The sequence below is a fragment of the Protopterus annectens genome, chromosome 1.part2 (assembly GCF_019279795.1).
Source record: "Protopterus annectens isolate FY-2018-M chromosome 1.part2, PAN1.0, whole genome shotgun sequence".
NCBI lineage: Eukaryota > Metazoa > Chordata > Ceratodontiformes > Protopteridae > Protopterus > Protopterus annectens.
The window spans coordinates 64,240,660-64,265,088 of record NC_056727.1 but is presented as its reverse complement, the minus strand read 5'-3'; the positions used below and the strand labels follow the sequence as shown (position 1 = coordinate 64,265,088).

Genomic DNA, 24,429 nt, shown 5'->3' with positions numbered 1-24,429 from the left:
TCAGCTAACTAAGTCTTTAAGTGTAGAAGGATGTATTTTTTTGTTAGAACATCACGTTATAATTCCCTGAAAATGTTGTTACTAAATCAAAGGGATGGATTATTTGGCATGCTTAGTTAAAGTCCAGTTGCTGAATTAGTTTCCATTAGGGTTGATGGTATGACTTTTGCTCAGAGAAATGCACGACATCAAAATATTTCTATTTTATGATGATATTGCTTCAGAAATTTAAAAAAAATATTTATTTTTCTTACAAAAGTTTTATGTTGGTGGATTTATACTTGCTCTTCCTACGAAATTTAGACTGAAGCAGAGACACTACATGAAGATACAATTGTGTTATGTGTCTTTGTGTTTGAAATCACCAACAGAAAGTACATTCTGGAGTGAGAGTTCTGGCATATTTTCCTTGAAATATGTTAAAAAATTTCAAGAGTCAGAAATTTGGTCCTGTATGTCTAGGTACCACTAATATTACTACATACACATTGGTTACTGTTTTTTTCATATTTATTTCATAATGTTCAGGCGGACAACTAAGTATATCTCAGAATTCTATCATTAGGGTGTCTTCTGAAATCATATCTAAAGTAATAGCTGTTCCTCAGACTATATTATTTTTACTGTCATTTTAAATGTATAGCATATGGTCATTTTACTTGTTTAGGAAGACATTTACATATTTGAGAATATGCAGCCTCTTTTTCTAGATTCTATTAGTTCATACAGTGGGCTGTATAAAGCTGAATATTTTCTTGTTTGTCCTGATAATTTTATAATGATACCAGGAAGAGTGATCCGGGGATATTGACATTTGTAGGCAGCATCATATCTAGGCCGGTATGATAAGATACTGACAAACTACCTCTGTAAAACATTCAGTTAAAAAAATCGTACCAATGGCATAAATACCTTGTGTTGCTGTAACATACGGCTTAAAAAGAAGATGCATTTCTGTACAGAAGTGAATACTGTAGTATAAAAATTGTCATTTAATTTAATTTTCTAATTAAAATTCAAGATGCACTTTTCCTTTGCCTTTGGAACTGAGAGCACAGACTATGAGTTTTAATTACAGGGAATTATTCCAGTACCATGCTTTGAAAATGTCCTGGGACTATAGCCAACGTTTTGGAAATATAGGCATTTATGTACAGGAAGAAGAAATGGCCAAACAGAAAGCAGTTAGTATTTGGAGGTTTAAAGATAATTGATTCCACGTCATATTCTTGTGATAATGGCACTGATACCCTTTACTATGTTCAGACAAATAAGAACCAATGCAGATCTCTTGAGTTTTACTGATCACTCTGGTCTTCATACTATCTAACAAATCTGCATTTTAGAGCAGACATCATGATTGCAAAGAATGGCAGTATGCAAAATCTTTGTTATATCTAGATACTTCTTGGGCATCTACTGCTGACTTTAGATCCCCAGCATTTCCCATACCTCTGACATACTTAATGATACCCATATTGTTGGAAGCTTACCTTGGATTTGTCCCCTCCACAATGAGTGCGTCCCTCCAAATGAGAAGGTTTCTCAGCCCAAGGGCATAGTAACATTCAAGTTCAAGCAGTGGACAGGGCATGCACAGGTGCAATAACTGTCCAGCTGAGTTTTTTCTTTGTGTGCCTACTCACCGCTGGTATACTTGTATGCTGTACATCATATGATGGTTGCACAGGGGTGCAATGGGGAGCCACCTCCTCATAGAATGATATGCCCTGTATTATGCCCAGCCATCTAGTAACTTGATTGATGATTGTTGTTATAGCTATAGTATCACCACCAGGTCTTGTGTCCTGGGTGTGCCCTTGAACATGTTCTCACATTCTGCTTCCTCCTCCCTCCAAACAGTGAGCATCCTTTTACCTCATCATTCCTCTTCTCACATAATTTGCCCCTCTAGCTCCTGGGATGATAATCTACCTAGGCTGTGTTTCAGTCAGAGCCATAAAACATCCTTAAAAAAACAGCAAAATCAAGAGGTATGATCTCATAAAAATGGAAGGGTTCCTTACCTGTTTATTTGTTAAAAAAAAAAAAATATATATATATATATATATATATATATATATATATATTAACTAAGATGTTCTGAGTTAACTGTTAGATTCAGAATTAGAATTTTAAGGCAAATATTAGGCAGTTATTACATTTATTCATTGTTCGAATGCACCTACAGTACAGCCAGGAGGTCAACTTTGGTCGCCCGCGGCAGCGAAAGATTTGACTACATGATATATTTTATATGCGCCCCCAAGACAATTTCTGTTCACTCAATGCGGCCCCAGCAAGCCAAAAGGTTGGACACCCCTGGTCTACAGCAATAAAAAGTAAAAGAAACATTATACATAAGATAAAATAGAGTACAAGCTGAAATGGCGGTATACAAAACAAATTATAGTTATCATATAAGAAAGTGTGAGTACTAAAAATATAAACATACAAACAGTTTAGTCACAGTGCTGAAAAGCTAGCATGTTCTAATATTTACAAGAATTAGAAGTAATGCCAAGACGCTTCCTAAGTAGAGGTTGTAAAATATGAATAGACTGAGGTATACGGGAGGTTAAGTGGGGTGACTGGTGTGACAGATCTTGGAGTTAAGCAGATGATCTTTTATTGTCTTTTTAAAGTTGTTCGCATGAATTATACTTCTGATATGTAATGGGAGTTTATTCCAGCTATGAGAGAGTATTTATAAAGGTTTTTGACTATATTTTTATAGGGTTTATAGGTCAGTAGTAAGAGTTAGTTGGAACTACGAAGAGGATGATTGGGGGTGTAATAGGACAGCCATTTGGAAAGTGATGGACAGGTCATAGGGTTATTGAGAAAGGAGTGAGCAGTTTGGAGTTGAGTGAGAGTAAATTGATATGGGAGTTCAAGCCAGTGAAGTTTCTGTAGGGCCAGGCAGTGGTGGGAAGAGTAGGGATGATTTACAACAAATCTAGCAACTTTATTGTATGTTGATTCAAGTTTGTGAATAAGTGAAAATTGTAAGTTAGTCAGGATTGGGGAGGCATAGAGTAGGGTGGGTAGTACGAAAGTTCGAGCAAGGGCACGTTTGGATTTTGCACCAAGGTATTTTTTATTTCTGTAAAGTAGGCCTAATTTCTGGTGGGTTTTTTGATGCTTTGTTGGACATGTAGATAAAATTTTAGTTGGTCATCAACAATGGTGCTGATGCAGTTTAGTTTGTGTTTCAACATTTATAATAGTGTTGTTAAGAGAAGAGACTGAAAAGGTAAATTTACAGTGGGAGAGTTAATTAGGCAGAAAAAGGAGAAGCTTTGTTTTATTGGGATTGAAGATGAGTGGATTGTCATTGAGCCATCTCTACAGAAGAAAATGAGCTTTGTGTAATAGTTAACAGGTCTGACAAGTTTTCAGAGACAGATATCAATGTGGAGTCATCTGCTTACTGGACGATAGTGGAGTGATCACAAGAAGTATGGAGGTTATTGGTAAAAATGTTGAATAGCAGAGGGTCAAGGATGGAGCCTTGGGGTACTCCAGTTTGGATAGAGAGGAAAGGGGAGCAAGAGTTAAGCCATCTAACTGACTGTTGTCTTTTGGAGAGGTAGCTGGAGAACCAATTGAGGGCAGTGTGAGAGAGGTTGAGATGGGATAGTATGGAGAGGAGTAGAGAGTGAGAGACAGTGTTGAAGGCTTTAGATAGATCGAAGAACAGGCAAGATACAGGTTTTTGTTGTCTCTGGCCATAGTAACAGTTTCAGAGAAGGAAATAAGGGTAGTGGAGGTGTTGTGTTTAGGGCGAAACCTGTGTTGTGTAGGAGTGAGATTTTCTTGCATAAGATATGTAAGTAGTTGATAGTGGATACATTTCTTTTTAAAGACGTCCACCAGATTCAGTAAGCATAACGTTCCTTTGACAAAGCCAAAGTGGGATGGATCCAGTGTCTGGGGTTGTCCTTTGTCCTTGTTGATAATTTCCATAATAATTCTTTTCATGACTTTGCAATAAGACTAGTCAGAGTAATGGGTCTGTAGTTTCCAGGATCTATTGAAAGTTCCCCCCTTATGAAGGGGGATGACGGTTGCAGTCCTCCATTCACATAGCACAAAGCCTGTATTAAGACTTTAGTTACATAATAACTCTTATGAGTCCTGATAGGACAGATTTTAGACTGTGCAGGAGGCATCCTGGGATGCTATTGGGTCCTACTGAGGCAGTGTTCTTGGCTTTTGTAAGTGCAGCCAGTACATGCTCCCTAGTTGTAGTTAGAGGGGTTATGTTTGAGAGTATTTTTGGGGGTGGCAGTTGTGGGTGAGAAGTGGGTAAATTTGAAATTGAATTTGTCCACTAACAGGTTTGCTATATCGCCTGACTCAGTGAATGCGGCACCATTAACCACCAGTTCAGCATATTGGTTTCTGCTGCCCCTGAGGTTTTTGACATAGCAGTAGAAGGCCTTATGGTTATCTTTCACCTGGGAGGTTATCTTAACCTCAAAGTTGGCTTTGCTTGACCTAAATAGACTTCTTAGTTGATTTTGCTATGTCGATAGGTTTGTCAGTGAAGCCTTGGTTTAAAAAAGGTACAATGGGGATGGATAAAGTTTTAGTCAGTATTCAAAAGCCTAGCGAGGAAAGGCATAGACCTTGCTTGGTAAAGCAATGTAGTCTTTCAGATTTTCTAGTGCAGTTTTGATGAGTATTGTCTGACATGGAGGTCTACATGTAGAATACACTGTGTAGTGTGGATGGGGTAGCTCACATTTATCTCTGCACTTTAGATTGTTCATGTAGACTTGTTTTTGAATGCCAAATGTGTTGTATATTTATATTATTGTATATAGAAAATAGAAATTTTGAGCAGGTTTGCCAGACTTTTTTTTCTGACAATTACATATTTGTGTGGACTGAGAACAGGAGCATAGCCATAAGTATGGGGAGATAGAGTGTGAGACATTGCCAATGATTCTGTTTCTTATTCAGACTTTGAGGCTACATTTGCAATTTTTTTCATGGTTACAGGGACAGAAGTCTGTAAGTTGCAGTAGATTAACAAGGTTAAGTACTGTGCTGACATTTGAAAAAGAATAATTTTTATTTTTGTCAGAGTGACATCTCTCATTCCGTTGTCACTTGATGTGCAGATTCCTTAATGGCTTAATGTTTCACTGGAAAAATGAGGCCATCATTTGAGACTGTTTTTTGGAGATGAGTGTGCTTGCCCAAATTCTCCAATCCTCTGAAGGTGCCTGCTTGCATTGACAAATGTTTCCTCTATTTTTCCATTCTCTCCTCATTTGATTTTGTGTAGTCTTCTATGGTCCCACTTATTTTAAAATAAGAATGAACTTATTGTAAATAAGTAAATTTAATAATTAAGTAAAGATCTTACTTATATAAAATAAATAAATGTAAACAATCTCTGAGAATGTCTGAAAAACATTCTCTTCATATTTGTTGGAAGTAATGACTTTATCTGCAGCATATAATAGTATTTTACTCTCTTCTGTATTCCTGTTGATCACAAATTTCTCCTCTCCCTTTTTCTCTAGTTTATCTTTATTTCTCCTGGATTTTTTCTTTGATGACATCTAGATAAAATAATCAGAGCTGAATTTAAACCAAGCTAACTTCTTTCACTGGTTGTCTTTTGCACTTATCAGTTTTCCTGCTGGGAGAGCTCCAGCTAATGTGCCTCTCTCTCTCGGTGGTCATTTTGAAAGTCCCTACAAATACATAAATCTTCAGTAAAATGGTAAGGACTGGGATCAGAAAACCCTGCAAGATTGAAAATCACCAGAACAAACAATTCAGCTGCAGTGGCAAAATCAAGATGTCCAGTCTGCTAAATCATTGGGCTATCTACTATCTGGAAGCTGGCTTCTAGCAGCTTTGCTACGGTAGTGTAACAATGAATGTGATTGAAGTTTCCAGAAAGTTCTTGAATCAAGTGAGTTAACAAAAATGAAGAAAACAAAGTTCCACTATCTTCATTCTGCTGAAAAAGAAGACCCCATGCAGTCTGAAAAATTGGTCCATGTCAGCAGTAGCTGTAAATACAGTGTTCATAGGATCATAGGAGGTTACTAGGTTAATGGCCCCAGGCCCCTTACAAGCCTAGCCAAGTTCAACCTATGTTACCAAGGGTGTCTGGTTCAAGCAGACACTAAAATCAGAACCTATTGCCCCTGTCCAAGAGGGACACAGGTGGAATCCCCAGAGTGAATTTCCAGTTACCCATCCAATCATCCAAAATTGTACTTAAAAAGGGCCAACAAGGGGCTTTGTTTAACATGAACAGGAAGCTTGTTCCAAAGGTAGGGCAACCTCAGGAGGACATACCAGGTTAAGGTCCTTTGAGTGAGTGACCCGTGTGCCATTTGACTTGCGAATGTGCAGCATTTCCATCAAAGTTGGATCAGAGATTGCTGTATATGCAAGACATAGGTCACCTCTGAGTAATCTGTATGACACAGAGTAAAATGACAATGATTTCAGTTAGTCCACATAAGACAGATCTTGAAAACCCTGAATTTTCTTTGTAAGGAACTTTTGTGGTCTCTCCAACTGCTGCAGGTGTTTGGAAAGCAGCATATAAAGGGAGCGTTGCACTCTGTTATAGGTCTGATGAGGGAAGAGTACAGGGGGATTATAACCTCTTCTTTTCTGGAGAAAATGCCCTTACTTATGAGATGAGCAATATAAAATGCCCTTCTTACCACTGTGGAGACATGGTGATTGAAGTTACGAGTGCTGTCAACCTGTGTGCCCAGATCTCTTACCACAGATTGTGTGCTTAGGGTATTGCTAAGGATGTGGAAGTTTGCAGGAACATCACCCTTGCTAAAGGGGATGATAATGCATTTTTAATTGGATTAAGTTTAAGACCACGACTTTGGCACCAGTCGTTAGTCTGCGTAAGACCTACTTGCATGATGTTGACATCGCTAGGGGTTACAATGATCACTCCCAGTTTACAGTTATCAGTAATCTTTGTCAGCCACAGTCCTTTAATTTTAGCTTGTACTTCAGAGAAGTAGATTCCTAACAGTAGGGGTCCCAGAACAGATCCTGGAGCACCACTGGTTACAGGTCTGCTGGAGGAGGTGGAGGCCCCTATTTTGATAGTATGAGTTCTGTCACTGAGCCAATTTGCAACCCACCTGACAATGTATGGTTTGGTACCCACCTGGGTGAGTTTATCAATGATGCCTGAGTGGGGGATTGTGTCAAATGCCTTGGCTAAGTCTAGATAGGCCATATGCACAGATTTGCCCTCTTCTAGGCTTTGGTAACTATCTCGAAGAAGTCCACCAAGTTTAATAGGTATGATCTCTCCTTGACAAAGCCAAACTGGATGGGTTGAGCATTTGGAGATCTCCTATATCTTTGTTACTAAGGTCCATAATGATTCATTCCATGGCCTTGCAGATAAGGCTGCACAGGCTAATGCATCCGTAGTCATGTTTCACTGTTGCAATCATCATTTGTGGGTTATCCCTGCTGGGTAGCCCTCGGCCGGCCCGAATACCAGAGTAAAGGATTTCTCTCCTGCGTCGGCTGTCTAGGTGCAGAGACTGACATCAGGTCGTCAGGGCTATAAAAGGAGACCGCCGACGTCATTACATCAGTCTTTCTTGCCGTGGAGCCCAAAGCAGAAGCATTTTCGCCAGTGCATCTGTTGGCCGCTGCCAGAGTGAGGGAGAAACCATTTAAAGCTAAGTACCCCGTTGGGAAACCTTTTCTTGCTTTTATCTGATGTCAAAGAAAGTCAATAATTGTCTCAGTTGTGGAAACAGATCCCACACCGAGACTTTCATTCCCTCTGCGTCACCTGCCTAGGCTCAGACCATGACGTCCCTGGATGTCGGTTCTGTGCCCTGTTTAATACTAGAACTATTAAACGTAGAGCTGAAATTGTAGCTAGACACTTCGGTGATTCTTTGTCTCATCACGGTATGGCATCGGTTGGTCGTCTGTGTTATTACCTAGGAAAAAGAAAGATAAAGAAAAGGCCTCAGAAAGTTAGGCCTGCAGACGACTCCAGTCCAAAGCCACCCAGCCTTCCTCTTACTTCAGTTGCTGAAATCAGTGAGGCTCCTTTGCAACCCCTGATACCAGCCGAGGAACTGTTGCAGGTCTCTACTGAGACCCATTTGGAGTCCAGTACGCCTCCAGGTCCATCTATTCCAACCGGGACGTTGGCCTTCATTCATGTGGTTGGGTCTGGAGCCGCTTCGCAGGCACCGGCTTCCGCAGAGACAGTACCGACGACTGACACCAGGCAGAGACCGATGACCACACCCCCAGTTAAGCTAACCTTGTATAAGGCCTCTGAATCTTCTAGGCCCAAGAATAAGACTACCCCTAAAAAGAACCCATCACAGGGACCCAGTCTCCAACTACATTCCTCCCATCCTGCCATGCAGTCCCAGCAGCTGCTCAGAATGGTAGAGGATTTAATCACTTTAATTAGAAGAAGCCAACCTACCCAAGCCACCTCAGCTAAAAGGAAGTGAGACACTTCTCCTGAGGTTCTTTCTGACCAGGACTCAGTAGAATCAGGACTAGAAGACTCTGACACTGAAGAACAGGCATTTGCAGCTTTTAAGGATTCTAATGCTGAAGACCCTGTTCCTGCTGCCACCCCTCCCGAGGGCCTCCCTTTCAGGGAGAACTTAAATTCCCTCAGAGAACATTTCCACTGGGAGGTGCTGGATTACCCTCAGCCAAAGAAGAGACTGAGAGAGTTCCTTGACTTGCCTCAGCATAATCCCCTGGCCATTCCCCCTATCCTGGATGTGGTGGAAGATGTCTTTCTAGAGTCTTCACTCACCCCTGACTCTCTCCCACCTGCCCCCAGGAAGCCAGACAGATATTATAAGGTGCAAGACACTCACAGGTATCTTTTTAAAAATGCAACAGCTGACCCAGAAGTCATTACTCAGGGTCCTAAGGGGCTATGGCTAGTTCCTCTAAAAATCCCACCCCGGCTGACAAGGAGAGCAGGGCCTTAGATAGATTAGACAAAAAAGCCTATACTTTGGCTACTTTAGGCATTAGGGTCCTGAATTGCCAATTCCATATGCTGAAATACCAGCAAAATGTACTGGAATTACTAAAACAGACAATGTCAACCCTCCCAGACAGCAGTATTAACAGGGAACTAACAAATCTTATAATGTCCAGCTCCCAGGTAGCCAAATATTCATTGCATTGTGCTTTTGATGCCTTGGAGGCTTCCAGCAGGGTCGCAGTCACTGGCTCTGTAATCAGAAGGCATGCCTGGTTAAGGGAACAGCCTTTGCCTGACCAGGTAAAGTCCAAATTGTTACATGTCCGTCTGGATAAGGACCAGCTGTTTGAGCCCAAAGCTGAGAAGGTTATCAAGAAAATGGAAGACAAGGTCAAGTGTATGCAGACTGTGAAGGATTTCTTGTAGGTTCAGCCTCCCAGGTTCAGCAGGAACTTCCCCACAAAGCATTAGTCCTTTCCTACTCAAACAAAGCCCGTCCAGAGGAAGTCACGCAGGGACAGACCAAGCAGGCACCAGTCACAAGCCCAACAGAGATCCAGACAGTGGACCACTGCAATGCCTAGGCAGGGAAGTTCTAAGCCCCCCTCCCTTCTCCAAGGACTCTCAATGACTCTGCTCCCCCCTCTGCCCTACAACCCCCCTCCCAGAGAGACTAGGAGGAAGACTTTCCTTCTTCCTCGAGAATTGGCAGGCTATCATCTCAGATCTGTGGGTCCTAAAAATTATTACTAGTGGGTACAGATTCTCTTTCAAAGAAAGCCTTAGATATTCAGGCTTTTCAGATGTACCAGCAAATCAGAGGGCAGATGCCATCTGTCAAATACAAAAGCTTTATGCCCAAGGCGCTGTGGAATCTGCACCAAAGGAACAGGCTGGAAAAGGGTTTTATTCAAAACTGTTCCTGGTACCCAGAAAGGATGCCATGTGGCACCCCATTTTAGACCTGTCCACTCTGAATCTGTCCCTCCTGGTACCAAAATTCAAAATGCTGACCTTACACAAGCTCTTACCCATGTTGATGCCACAAGCTTGGCTAGTGACCCTAGATCTGAAGGATGCCTACCTCCATATTCCCATAAGGAAGTCCTGCAGGAGTTTCCTGCACTTCAGGGCAGGCTCACAACACTTTCAGTTCTCTGCTCTGCCCTTTGGCTTATCCACTGCTCCCAGAGTCTTTACCAAGTGCTTGACACCTGTCATTGCCTTTTGCAGTCTGAAGGGCATTCATATCTACCCCTACCTGGATGACTGCTTCGTTCAGGCAGACAACAAGAAGGGACTCCTGCAGGGCTTTACTATCAACCAAAAGAAGTCCCAATTCCTACCCACAAGAAGGTTAACCTTTCCTAGCAGCTCTTTTGGACACATCTACTCAAACAGCTTCTCTTCCTCAGGAGAAGCAGAGGTTCCTCCATTCACACTTCACACAGCTGGCCCACAGGACCCACCTCACAGCAAGGAAATTTCAGCAAGTGCTGGGTTACATGGCCTCCTGCATTCTGCTGGTACCCCTAGCCAGACTACACATGAGGAAACTACAATGGTACCTCAGGAACCTCTGGTGCCAGCACTCACAGTCACTAGAACACCAGATACCCCTGATTCCTTGTTTAAAGAAGGAGCACTTATGGTGGGCAGAGGCATGTACCCTAAACAAGGGCCTGCCCTTTATCACTCTCCCATAGGGCCAGACCATCACTATGGATGCCTCAGACACAGCCTGGGGGCACACCAAGGGAGTATGTGCACTCAGGGCTTTTGGGAACAAGAGGTTCAGGGCCTCCATATCAACCTAAAAGAAATGGTGGTGGTGCACTGGGCAATCCTAGCCTTCAAAGAACAACTAACACCAGGAGTGCTCCTAATCAGGACAGACAATACAATAGTAATGTGGTACATCAACAAGCAGGGGGGAACTCAAACTTACCACCTATGTTGCCTAGCTGTGCAAATCTGGCACTCAGCCTCAAATCTGGGACTGCACCTGATAGCTCAATATGTCCCAGGGAAACAAAACACCCTGGCAGTCCAGTTAGAAGAAGCCTCTTGGATCCCCACGAGTGGCAACTGCACAGGGGGACCTTCCTCAACATCACACAAAACTGCGGGAGCCCAGGCATAGACCTGTTTGCAACCCTAGAAAACTGCCAGCTAACCAAGTTCTGCTCCAGAGAGTTCCATCCAGAAGCATGGAGGGTGGACACCTTATCCTTACCTCTTGCCCCTGATCCCCAGGGTACTCCTCAAAATCAGTGAGGAAGGACCAAAGGTTATTCTCATTGCTCCAGACTGGCCCAGACAGCACTGGTACCCCTTGCTCCTCAGTCTGGCCAAACAGCCTCCTATGAACCTGCCCCTCTCAGAAAGCCTTCTAACTCAGGAGAAGGGACAGTACTGCACCCAAACCTTCCTACCCTCAAGCTGTCTGCATGACTGATACTCCAAAGGCAAATGACACTACAGTCTTCAGCAGGCAGGTTTTAAACATTATCAAGGAGGCCAGAAAACCCAGCATCAGGAAATTCTACTCAGTCAAATGGAAAAGATTTACTATCTGATGTCACAGCAAGGCTGTCAGCATCTCCACTGCCACTGTACTGTTGGTTCTGGACTACCTGGTAGAGCTCCTAGAACAGGGACGGTCTTACTCTTCCATCAAGATACATGCCTCGGCTATGTCTGCCTTTGTCCAGTCAAATCCACCTATTTTTTTCTCAACATTTGTTAAAAATGTTCCTTAGTGGGATGGCACACACCACACCACCCAGAAGACCAGCTGCTCCAGCATAGGATCTAAAGTTTGTCCTGGAAAAATTGACTTTACCTCCTTTTGAGCCAGCTGTTTCAGCTGACCTTAAGTACCGCTCTTGGAAAACTGCATTCTTGCTGGCCATCACCTCAGCCAGGAGAGTTTCTGAACTCAAGGCCCTTATGGCCACTCAGCGCTTCATTATTTTCCATGCTGACAGGGTGTCTCTCAGGACCAACCCTTCCTTTATGTCTAAAGTGGTCTCTGAGGTTACCCTCAACCAGGCCATCCATCTCCCAACCCCCAAAATAAAGGGGAAAGAATTTTGCATACCCTTGATGTATACAGACCATTGAGATTTTACCTGGATAGGAACAAATCAGTCAGGAAATCCGGCCAGCTTCTGGTTTCCTTTGCTCTTGGGGCAGAGGGGAAGCCCATTTCCAAACAGACTATTTCAAAATGGATCTCTCATTGCATCCATTTCTGCTACTCCTTTCATGGAAAGAGGCCTACCAAATCTTATCAGATCTCATTCCACTAGAGCAGTCTCTACTTCCACCGCCTTCCTGAGAGGGTTTCCAACCAAGGATAGTTTGGAAGCTGCCACCTGGACATCCAGCCACACATTCACCAAGCACTATTAGCTGGCCACATTCTACAAAACAAGGGAAGCCTTTGCATCTGCAGTCCTGCAGGGCATGCTACCATCCCCTTAATAGGCTGCTTACCTTTAATTCCTATATTTCTTCCTCCATCCTTTTTTTTCAGCTTTGGGAATCCTTCCACAAATGATGATTGGAACAGTGAAGCACGAGGAACATAGTATAGTTGTGTGCACTTACCATAAATGCAGATGTTCGAGTGTATTCATTGTTGCAGTCCTGTTTCCCTCCCACCTTCCCCCTTTATTTCCTCCGTATTTTTGGCTCATACCTGTTGGGGGCAAGAAAAACTGATGTAATGAAGTTGGCTGTCTCCTTTTATAGCCCTGATGACCGGATGTCAGTCTCTGCACCTAGACAGCCAATGCAGGAGGGAAATCCTTTATTCTGGTATTCGGGCCGGCTGAGGGCTACCCAGCAGGGATAACCCACAAATGATGACTGCAATAGTGAATACACTCAAACATCTACATTTATGGTAAGTGTACACAACTGTACTTTCTCTGGGGCCGTGGATGCACCCCCTTTGTGCAAAGGGATGATGGTAGCTGTTTTCCATTCCACTGGGATGAAGCCAGTGCTTCGGCTGTGATTGAAAAAGTGCTCAATGTTGGTGCTAATTCCTGTTTTAACCCATGTAGAACAGAGCCAGGAATGTTGTCTGTTCCCATAGAGACTGTGTTTTTTGGCCTTGGAGAGGGTATTTAAGAACTGCTCCTTGGAGATACTAGGTGGGGGACAGGTGCTTGGGATTCTTTGAGGTATATGTGGCAGGGACAGGGGAGTGAAGTTTTCACTGAACCTGTCAGCCATCAGTTTTGCTATATCCACAGGTTATATATATGTAGTACCATTACCTACTAGTTCAGAGCAAATCTGGGCCTTACCTTTGAGGTCACAGATGTAACTAAAGAATGCCTTGTGGTTATTCTTAGTTAGGGAAGCTAATTTGGATTCGTAGTTAGCTTTTGGGATGCCACCAGGGCAGTTTGTTTCTGAGACTAGTTCTGTGCTTACTTCTGGTAGGTACAGCAGCCACTATGGAGCCATTGACATGGACATACTGAGTTTCTGAGAGCAGTTCAAGCTGCTGAGTTCTTGAGGTTTGGAGGGGCATTGATAAACTTTCACTTAATAAAAGTAGTTTGACTTGTAATAGTTCCTAGCTATTACTGACTTTACAGAGTTGATTTTGAAGGAGAAGGCTTACTAGGAAGGACGAGACATTGGCGGGTGTAGTGTTTTTCTGTATTTATGAGCACAAGATCCAGTAAGTTGCAGCCTGTAGTGGGTGTTTTATTTATTTGGTTAAGGGTTTTTGTTTTACAAAGTCTGTAGGTTTGAGGCCGTGTAGGATTCACAGTCTATAGATGGGTAATAATGTCTCCCATGAGTAGGGTGTTAGGTTGGATGGTAGGTGTCTCCAGTAGATCCAGGTATGCATTGTGAGCTTCTTGGGATGTGGACGGTGACCTGTAGCTGGCTAGCATGTAGTACGAGATTTTATCTACGGTGATCTACACATGGAGGAACTCCAGTGGGTCATCCTGTTTGACCAACCTAGAGGTATGCTTGTTGTTGATGTATATTAAGAGACCTCTTCCTTTAGCTCTTGTCTGTGTAGCTACTGGCCTAAAATGGAATGCACTGAAACCTTGCACTACCAGAGTATTCTCTGCTGGTTTAGACCATGTCTTAGTAACTGCATAGATGTCTTTATCTTACAGTGTGAGGAGGGCTTGGAGGGAACTGAGTATTTATTTAGGCTTCTGGCATTGAGCCATAACACCTTGATGCTCAGTTAAGTTGATTTTGGACTATCTTTAGGTTGGTCAATTTGGTATTGCCTAAAAAAACGCTGTGGGAGTAGATAAAGTTTTAGCCAGTATTTGAAACCCTAGAAGGGATATGTGCAAAGCAACATGGTCTGCTAACCATTTCCTCACAAGCTGACAAATATTGAATCCCCTTAGAATGACACCAGAAAGACAGCAAATTGTTGAAATCTGTCATCTTTCTCTCATATTGTGGCATCATCCTCAGGAATGGTAATATACTGTTCAATTCCAAATGTATAGTAGGTCTGACAGAAAAGGTCTGTTGAGGCTCTTTATGTGAGACAGAGGTTACTTCTCAGTAGCCTGTATGATATCGAGAAGAGAGGCAAGGCTTTGAGATGGCCTGCCTAGTTTTTATGATTTAGGCCCTGTTTTTTTTTTTTTTTTTTTTTAATGAGCAAGCATTGTGGTCATTCCAGCTGTGATAAGTGTTTGGGCAGATACATACTGAAAGGAACATTGTATTCTTTGATCTACTTAATGAGTGCCAAGTACAGATGAACACTACATCCTTGGATCTGGATACCATACTTTTTGCTATAAGCTGTGCAATGAAAATGGACTTCCTTACCATACTGGATACTTAGTGATCAAAGGACAGTTCATTGTCAGTACGAGTTCTGGTATGTATAACCACAGGATTAATACTCAGGGGATGTTGTCAAAGTGGTAGCTACAAAGGGAGTCATGCACACTAGGACAGAATTGTACATTTTTTGGCATTTAGTTTCAGTCCACAACACTAGCACCAGCTATTTGTTTGGGACAGGCATCCTTGTAGAATCAGTGTGTCCTCTCAGGAGTTTATGAGAGCACCAAGTTTGCAATCATCTGCTGAGCTGGTTAGTTTTGACCTTTGGGAAGTAAATGGTAAAGAGAAGTGGTCCAAGGACTGACCCATAGGACATAGCAGTACTAACAGGTGTTTTGGAGGAAGTAGACCTCCCACCCTTACTACTTGTGATTTATTTATGAGCCAGTTTACTGTACATTGAGTTACATAGGGATTAACATTTAGCTAAGAGAGATCATGTGTGATTCCGGAGTGTGGGATGGGGAATGCTTTTCCAAGGCCCAGATAGGAAATGTGCACTGATATACCCTCATCCATTGCTTCAGTGACAATTTCAAAGAAGTCAATTAGGTTAAGCGGTCAGGACCTGCCCTTGATAAATCCTAACTGGTTTGGGTCAAGAGTCTGTAGCTCACCTATATCTCCCTTTATTAGTTCCATAGCCTTACAGATGAGGTTGGTCACGCTTAAGGGTCTATAATTACCTAAGTGTCTTGTATCTCCACCTTTGTGCATATTATCCAAATACCCCCTTATTTTGCATTTAGCATTTTGCAGTTGCTTATCTTATTGTTTTTTTGAAATTTCTCTTGTTCTGCAATACTTTAATCTTTGTTAACCCCTTTAAATTATTCCTATTACTTGTTTCCCCATATCTCTTTTTTGTCTTCCCCATTTTAATTTTATCCAACTCAGTGTTACTTGTGAAGAAATTGTTGTCTTCCTTAAGAACTCTCATATCATTTCCACTACCCATTCCTTAAATTCCTGTCTCTTTAAAGGATATATAGGAAAGTGACAAGTGTCTCATATTTGCTTCATTACCTTCCATTTTTTTTATCAGTGCATTATCTGAAATAGTTATTTGATGTGTTTCAGAGCTTTCATTTAAATACACACATCCCTGTGAAGTATAATTTCTGTCCAGTCTAGCCCAATTATTTTACTTTGGAGAATAATATGTCAATTCTGCATGAGCTTCTCCTACTGAATTCACATTTTCCATACCGTGCATTCTCATGTATTTCTTCAGAAATCTACACTCTTTTATTATCTTTTCCCTTCTAGGTCCCCTTGATACATCCACACTGTAGCAAAACAGGTTCCAGTCTCCTATAAATAATATTCTCTGCTGAAAATGTATGTCCCCAAAAATTCTCCTAAGCCCCGTTATAGTAGTTTTAAGTGTCATGTAAATGCATACCATTCTATTTCTTCTCTCCTACTAGTAATAACCCTTTATCGCTAAAGTCTAACATTGCCTTTTATTCTTCTTCTGTCACTATTAGAGCTCTTCTAGCTGTCTGTATTACTACCGTCCTTTTACTTTGTCCCAGATATGCTACTAAATATCCTGTCTTTCTCATATTCACATATTCATTTTTGTCCCTATGCGTCTCCTACAGTATTGCCATTTGTGCCCTACATTTTTTAAAGTAATTCAATACTCCTTGCTTTTTGAATACACCTGTAATGCTATTTAGATTCCATGATTATATGCACAGAGTCAGCATTATGATAGAAAGCTGTTACTGACATCTGTTATACATGACATTTCTTTTGAATGTATACTTCCAACGTTTACCTTGCATGACTCATTAATGTTTGGCAGTTTGATCTGTTCTGTAGTTACTTCTGCTCAACTCCATTTAAACCTATTTTACATTCTTCAGCACTTTTTGTTTACATTAAAATACTCAAAGAAAAATCTAAATACATTTTCAGAATCCCCGATCCTCCTTTAACTAACAATAAATACACAAAACTGAGTACATTTTCAACAAATGAAGTTTACCGCTCCAAATAAGAACAGTCATGGGCACCAGAACCATGGGGTGAAGGGGGTGGCTTTGGCAAAAGCAAGTATTATCAACTGTATCCTTGGCTCAGTTAAAAAAACACAGTGTGGTTTTGATTAAAAGAAACTAATATACTGAAATCAAGACAATGGTATCACAAAGTCACAACGGACTTGGGAAATTTAATGTGTATTAGCATTTGCAACTGACAAAAAGTGCTAAACACATTAAACTTCTTAAGTCTGTTGTAAGTCTATGGTATATTTGTTTTGTTATCTGCATCCTTTTGGCTGGCTGTGACTTATAGTGCTGCTGTTTGCCGTCAACTAGAGATGCAGATGCAGTACAGACACCACTGGCTTAATTCAGTAAGGTAACCATGAAGTGTAATTCTAGTCTACATCCAGTGGTAACAATTTCCAGTTCAGAGATAGCCATGCCACAGTGCTACACCGTAACAGTGGGCTTGTCTCTACAGCCTACCACATTTGCTAATGAGACATTCTGAGGAACTACCAGTGCTAATGAGCCATGTGCTCTGCCCCTAGTAAATGCCTCTGGTAAGGCATTTACACAACCAAGCAATCACTCAGGAAGCATAAATTATCTCGGACAGCAATGTTAATGAAGATGACCAAAAGCTCACATGGAACCATTGCTTTCCAACAGGTGAGATTGCATTAGAAGTAAGTACTGGGGAGTTTAGTGGACAGGTAGTTTTGTGTGTGTATGTGTGTGTGTGTGTGTGTGTGTGTGTGTGTGTGTGTGTGTGTGTGTGTGTGTGTGTGTGTGAGAGAGAGAGAGTGCATGTGTGTGTGTTTACATGTGTTTGGCTGCATTTATGAGGTGTGTGTGTGTGTGTGTGTATGTGTGTGTGTGTGTGTGTGTGTGTGTGTGTGTGTGTGTGTGTGTGTATGTGTGTGTGGATTTGTGTATGCCTGGGTAGTCACAGTAGGGGGTTAGTTAGGTGATAGATAGGGTAGGAGTGTGTGGGGTGAATGGGTGAGTGTGATCAGGTGGGTGGGGTGAATGGGTGAGTGTGATCAGGTGGGTGGGCTATGTGTATATGGAGGGTCTGTCCCACATTCCTACACTCATAGACTAGTTGGCAAATAGTGTAATATTGGGGGGGTGGAGAGTACTATGTACCAGGGATATCTCTGTACACTAACTGAGGAGTTGGTGTGTGGCATAATGTTTACAAGTATGAAACTCTAATGTCTGACATTATTCACTGATTGCAACAGTTTGTGAGTTATGGGGGACAGGGTAAGTTTAAGAATCAATATCAGGGTGTTATAAAAATCGGGGAGAGTTGAGAGTGGATGCGGTGTGTTTATAGGGGGAAGTCCTCAAAACAAAGCAGGGAGGGACACTACTTGTCACTACAAATAATTTTTAAACTATTACTTGGACTCACTTAAAATGTTAATAGAGCAGCAGGTTTAGCATTGTGATTCACTTTACAAACAGTAAGACAAAATAAACTGTAATGTCTGGCATTATTGAGTGACTGACTGTAAGGATCTGTAATTTACAAGGTCAGGGGCAAAAAATAAGAAGATACATCAGAGACTTCTGTATTCTGAGGGACAGGTAGGAGATATGTTGGTGTGTATGTGTTTGAATGTTTACATATGTGTGGGAGACTGAATGGCAGGAGCCTGTGGCAATGCAGTGCATGGCTGATGGTTAAGTGACTACCACAGGAAAATGCTTGTTTGTACTGCTGGTTGTTAAAGGTGATTCAGGGCCATTTACATTGCTGATAGCAAGGTCTTTCCTCATTACGGTTAACATGTCGCTGAATTGCATTTACTTCATACTGGAAATAATCCCCTTTGGCCGCAGTTCATACTGCCAGTGGTAGGGTTCTTGTCATATTTGGTTGTATTGTTGAGCCCAAGTCTGTGTGGAGAAAAGTTTGTTGTCCAGGTGTAGTGGAGTACCATGGAAATACTAGCAAATAGAACAGATTGCTGTTATGTGAGCTCATGTGGTCACAGAGACCATGGTTTTCAAAAGGCTGTCTTGGCATGTCTTTATTGGAAGAAGTTGAAAAATACAGGTTACAAACGAAATTGTTTCTGCAGTTTTTATCCCTTAGCTGCTCTGAGGTGTGTCAGGGCATCTCCTGGCCTTGACTTATTGGCGTGGCCATCAAGGAGGACATTAGATGTAGGCAGAAATTCGCATCTGTTCATAGAATGTTGAATTCTTCTTTGTTCTACTTTTTTGAGGAATTAAAAAATACTTTTGGGTACTTGCGTATTAATGCAACCAGGAGCCAAATCGGTCATACTTTTAAAAAAAAAAAAAAAAAAAAAAAAAAATGAATGAAATAGTGTTCTGGTATATATTCGCTTACTTTTATAGTATTTCACTGATATTACAATACAGTACGACACAAAGAAACATGTACAAGGGCCGGTTTTAATTGCTTACTGTACACAACATCATTGGTTCCTGGTTGCATATCAAGTGTACTAGCTTTTGATAGCATTTAGTCGAAAAACACAGCATTTATTGTATTTTCTGCCTATCTGAAAAAAAACTTGAAAAAAACAAAAAAAATACTCTTGTTTTCCATACTTTTCTAATAGTTTGTTCCAGTGATCAGATTTTGCTGATCCCTGGGCTTTGTCTTGGTTCCTGTTTTCTCCATTTTCCTTGTTTGGTCAAGGGGTAGTTTCTTTACTCACTAGTGGGAGTAGGGAGTACTGAGCTGCCTGTTTGTCCTCAGAGGAGTGGTTTAAGGCAGTAACTTGTAGTTTATTGGCCATTTTGGGTCATTTCCTGTCTTTTCCAGCCCCCTGCTGTAAAGCACGCTTTGGCGCGATTTAGAGCGGAGCTGCCACTGTTGCACGCTAGGGCAGCGCCGGTTAAGCAGGTTTAAACTATTCGGGCTACCTAAAGTCCACTCTTCAAATTTTCCCTTAAAACTACCTTCCTCGAACTATACTACTGATCAAATCAGCGTATCCTATAACTAAAAAGATCATCTCTACTTGACTCCAAGTAGACTATTCTCTATCTGTTAAACCTAGCACTTGCTCCTACAGTACTTATTACCTTGATACGGCACTCTTGTCATAGATAGTACCCCAAAAGGCAACCCCCATTTCTCGGTCACCCACGTCCCCGGAATCTTTTTAAAGTTTTTTGTCTATCCTTCTAGCATGTCGAGGGATCAGTTGCTAGTGTCCTCTCCTGCTCAGCTGGTGAACCTGGGAATATTGAGGCAATGTTACAATTGCCTCATGTACACAGACAACCCTCTCCTCCTCCCACAAAACACAAATACATGCGAGAGATGCAAGTATACGGTCAAACTGGAGGCTGAGCTCTCTCAACATAGGACTGGCAAGACCAGTCAGGAGGAGAAGGTTACCACACACACTATAGACCCAGTCTCACATAGTACCATTACAACCTCAAATCATACACATAAACACACAAAGACATACTCGGAGGCTCTGATCAAAAATCTACCAAAACAGCAGAGGCCACCAAAGCAGACACCCAAACAACCACCACCTCAGAACACAACACCTGCAACACATAGACCTCACAGTCAGAGTGTCAAACAGTCACAGCCCTTAAGGCCAAACACAATGCCAGACACACTAGTCATTGGTGACTCCATAGTCAGACACACTGACGTCCCGCTCACCAGACTGAGTAAGGAGAAGGTCACAGTAAGCTGCCTGTCGGGCGCTAGAATCCGCCACATAACGCAAGCACTCAGGTCTCTCAACAGCAGGTACAAATATGACTCAGTCATTGTCCACGCTGGTGTAAACGACCTGAGACGTACCTCCTTGGACTACATGAAAAGAGACATTGAGGAGCTCTCTGATTATGTAGCCAAGGCAGGTATGACCCTGACCTTGAGCAGTATCCTACCTTCACCAAGAATGATGCCACAATACAGAGATAAGATGATCAGCTTTAACAATTGGCTTAAACACTGGTGTCATTCAAAGGGATCCAGTATCTGTCTGCCTGGGATGACATGCTGGACAAGCCACGCTGCTTCGCAAGGGACGGCTTGCACCTGTCACCCCTGGGATTCCGGATATTGGCAAAGGCTCTTGCCAGCCCCATAGTGCCTTTTTAGGCAAGGCTCAAATTCTAAACCTACCACCCTAGAACACAAAAAGGAAAAACTAAGGGTAATGCTGCTCAATGCCAGAAGTCTAAATCTCAAAATGCACGCACTCGAGGCCCTTCTCAGTATGGAGAACATCGATGTCTGTGCTGTGACAGAAACCTGGTTCAAGGCTCCTGAGAGCACCCAAGCGCTATCAGGTTTTACCTCATATCATGCGTTCCGCCCCAAAATCCGGACAGTACCAAGAAAGGAGGGGGGTATCCATATTCATCAAGGACACCCACACCTCAAGACTGGTGGCAACGCACGATGCATCGGAGACCATCCAGGTGCAATTAACCATAGGCAAGACTGCTCTGCAAATTGTAGCATGTTACAGGCCACCCTCACAAACTCAGGAACCTCACATGGCCTTCCTGAAAACACTAGAGGGATAAATGTATCACCAAACACCATCATACTAGGTGACTTCAATTACCCTAATATAGACTGGGAACACTACTCAAGCCCAAACACCCTAGCCCAAAAGTTCCTGGAATTCATAAACTCAAATGCCATGGAACAACTAGTCACCATCCCCACAAGAGGAGATAGCATACTTGATCTCATCATCACGAACATGGGAGCACAATGTTCAACACCGAAGTATACCCTCACTGGTGAGATCAGATCACAACTAATCTCGCTGGAGGTCCTCATCCCACCCCCACCTGAAATAAAAGACCACAGTAAAGAACTTCTCAAAAGCCGACTTCACACTTCTAAAGACTAGTGTGGTCTCCTTTAAGGCCCCCGAGCCGGCGGAAAACAGTACTCAAGCCGCTGAATCACTTACAAATGCCTTCTACCAGCACCTGCAGGACTGCATGGATAAGGCAATCCCAGGCAAAACAAAGACTCTTTGTACCAAAGGCAAGCGTCCAGTCTGGTGGACCCCAGCCATAAACAAACTCTACAACAAAAGGAGGAAGCTACTACAAGATAGAGCAAAATCCTTAAAAGGTAAGACACCCTTGATCACTATAAGTAAAAACTAAGAGCTCTCATAAAATCATCCAAAGCAAATTTCGAGAGAAAAATAGCTAAAGACTCAAAAGACAATCATAAGGCCTTCTTTAGCTATGTTAGAAACCTAGGAGGAAACTCCCAGATATGCTCAGAACTAGTTCAAAATGATGTGAAGATTACTGATCCTACAGACATTGCCAACATACTGGCTGACAGGTTCAGTGCAAACTTCTCCCCCCCCCCCAAAAGGAGAGATATCTATACCAAACGATTGCAGCCCCCCAAACATCTCCAGCGCCCAAGTGAGAACTGCTCTCTCCAAAGCAAAAAAACACAGCATCCATGGGACCTGATGGTGTCCCCGGCTGTGTGCTCCACGAACTCAATGAGGAATTAAACCCACAGCTAGGACAGCTGTTTAATCAAAGTCTTACCTCGGGATACGCACTCCAGGAGTGGCGCACTGCAACTGTGGTCCCACTTCACAAAGGCGGTGCCTCCACCGACCCTGGAAATTACCGCCCATTAGCTTGACAAGCCTTATCTGCAAAGCCATGGAGAGGATCATAATGGACCTCATAAATAAAGACATAGGGAATTTGCAGACTTTGGATCCAACCCAGTTTGGCTTTGTCAAAGGCAGATCATGCCTTTTAAACTTGGTTGACTTTTTCAAAACAGTCACCAAAGCCATTGATGAGGGAAAGGCAGTCCATACAACCTACCTCGATCTGGCTAAGGCCTTCGATACAATACCCCACTCGGGTATCATTGAAAAACTCATCAGCTTAAATGTTAACCCATACATCACAAGATGGGTTGCAAACTGGCTGAGTGACAGAACCCACAGGGTCAGAGTTGCTGGCGCCATGTCAGACTCAAAGCCTGTCACAAGTGGTGTCCCACAGGGCTCAGTCCTGGGCCCACTCTTGTTTGGCATCTACTTTTCCAAGTACAAGCAAACACAGGAGGGTTATGGCTGACAAAGTTTGCAGATGACTGCAAACTGGGCCATAGTAGAAAACACATCTGACACAGATATCCTTCAGAAGGGTCTCACAGAAACGGATAACTGGTGCCAGAGCCACGGCCTAAAGTTAAATGCTAAAAAATGCATAGTCATACCCTTCGGGAAAAACAAGGTTACCCCTAGCTACCAAATAGGTGGCAATCCACTGAGCACAGAAGAAGTTATCAGGGACCTGGGGACCCAGGTTGATAGTAGTCTGTCATTCGACACCCATGTAGCTAAAGTAGTTAGGAAGACCTTCTACATTGCCCACCTTATCATGAAGGGATTCTCATCTAGATCAAGGGAGGTCATAGTCTCCCTTTACTCATCACTCATCAGACCAATGATTGAGTACAATGCCCCATTCAGAATGTATCTGACCCGACACTTGCAGCAGCTGGAGAGGCCACAAAAGTTCCTCACCAAAAGGATAAAGGGTCTCAAAATCTGTCCTATGCTGCCGGACTGAAAGAACTCCAGCTCTATGCAGTCGCCTACCCCTTGCTCAGAGGTGACCTTTGCCTAACATACAAGGCCATGTCAAACCCAGATTTGATGAATGTGCTTCACCTCAAAAAATCTAGATCCATCAGAGCCACAAGGGCGGGAGACTTAAACCTCAACACAGCTATTAATAGGACGTGCTGGAGGGATAGATTCATCACCCAAAGACTCCCTATGCTGTGGAACAAAATCCCGGTACATGTGAGGCAGAGCACCTCGCTGGCCTTGTTCAAGAGAAATCTTGACCAATGGATGGGAGATCGCAGATATACCCCAGGGATTACCCCAGTGTCACTGCTCGACAGAGGCACAGCAAAATAATGGGTATAGTTCCCCATACTAAAGGGGTGGCGTAAGCCACAAAACGATGGGCTAGGCTTGTAAATGCCCTCGGGCAGATAGCCTAGTATGAACCTATGAACCTATTAGTAACTTCTGTCTGTCTTAATCCCTCCTAAAACTTGCAATTTGCCATCCTTTCTGCAAATGTAACAGTTAATGACAATAATTACAGTTAAACCCACCCCCATGCAAGTGTGTAGCCAGAAAGTTGTGTTTTCACCCATATTCCTCTTTCTGGGTGATTACCCAATTTCAGACAGAGGTAGTTAGTAGCTTACACACCCCTGCAAAAACTGAATGACTCCTTTCACCATAACATGAACAATTATGACAGGTTCGGAACCTGGTTGTGATAATACGTAAGTACCTACTTTTGTTTCCAAATGTTGTCCCCTCACAACTAATAACCATAGAAATAGCCTATTGAAATTCGTTTTTATTATTAAAAGGTAGTAACAGTTCCAGGTATAGTATTGCACTACATTATGTAGATACATAAGTAGTTTCTAGCATAATCTGGAAAAAGTTGCCTTAAAATTATAAGAGAAGTAAAACTAGTGGGTTTCTTCTTGGGGTTTGT

At 42.5% G+C, this 24,429-nt stretch overlaps 1 protein-coding gene across 3 annotated transcripts in view; it reads left to right on the top strand.

The window, feature by feature from the left end:
- Positions 1 to 24,429, top strand: part of VRK2 (VRK serine/threonine kinase 2) — a 1,303,788-nt gene that overhangs the window by 642,832 nt on the left and 636,527 nt on the right. The window lies entirely within an intron of this gene.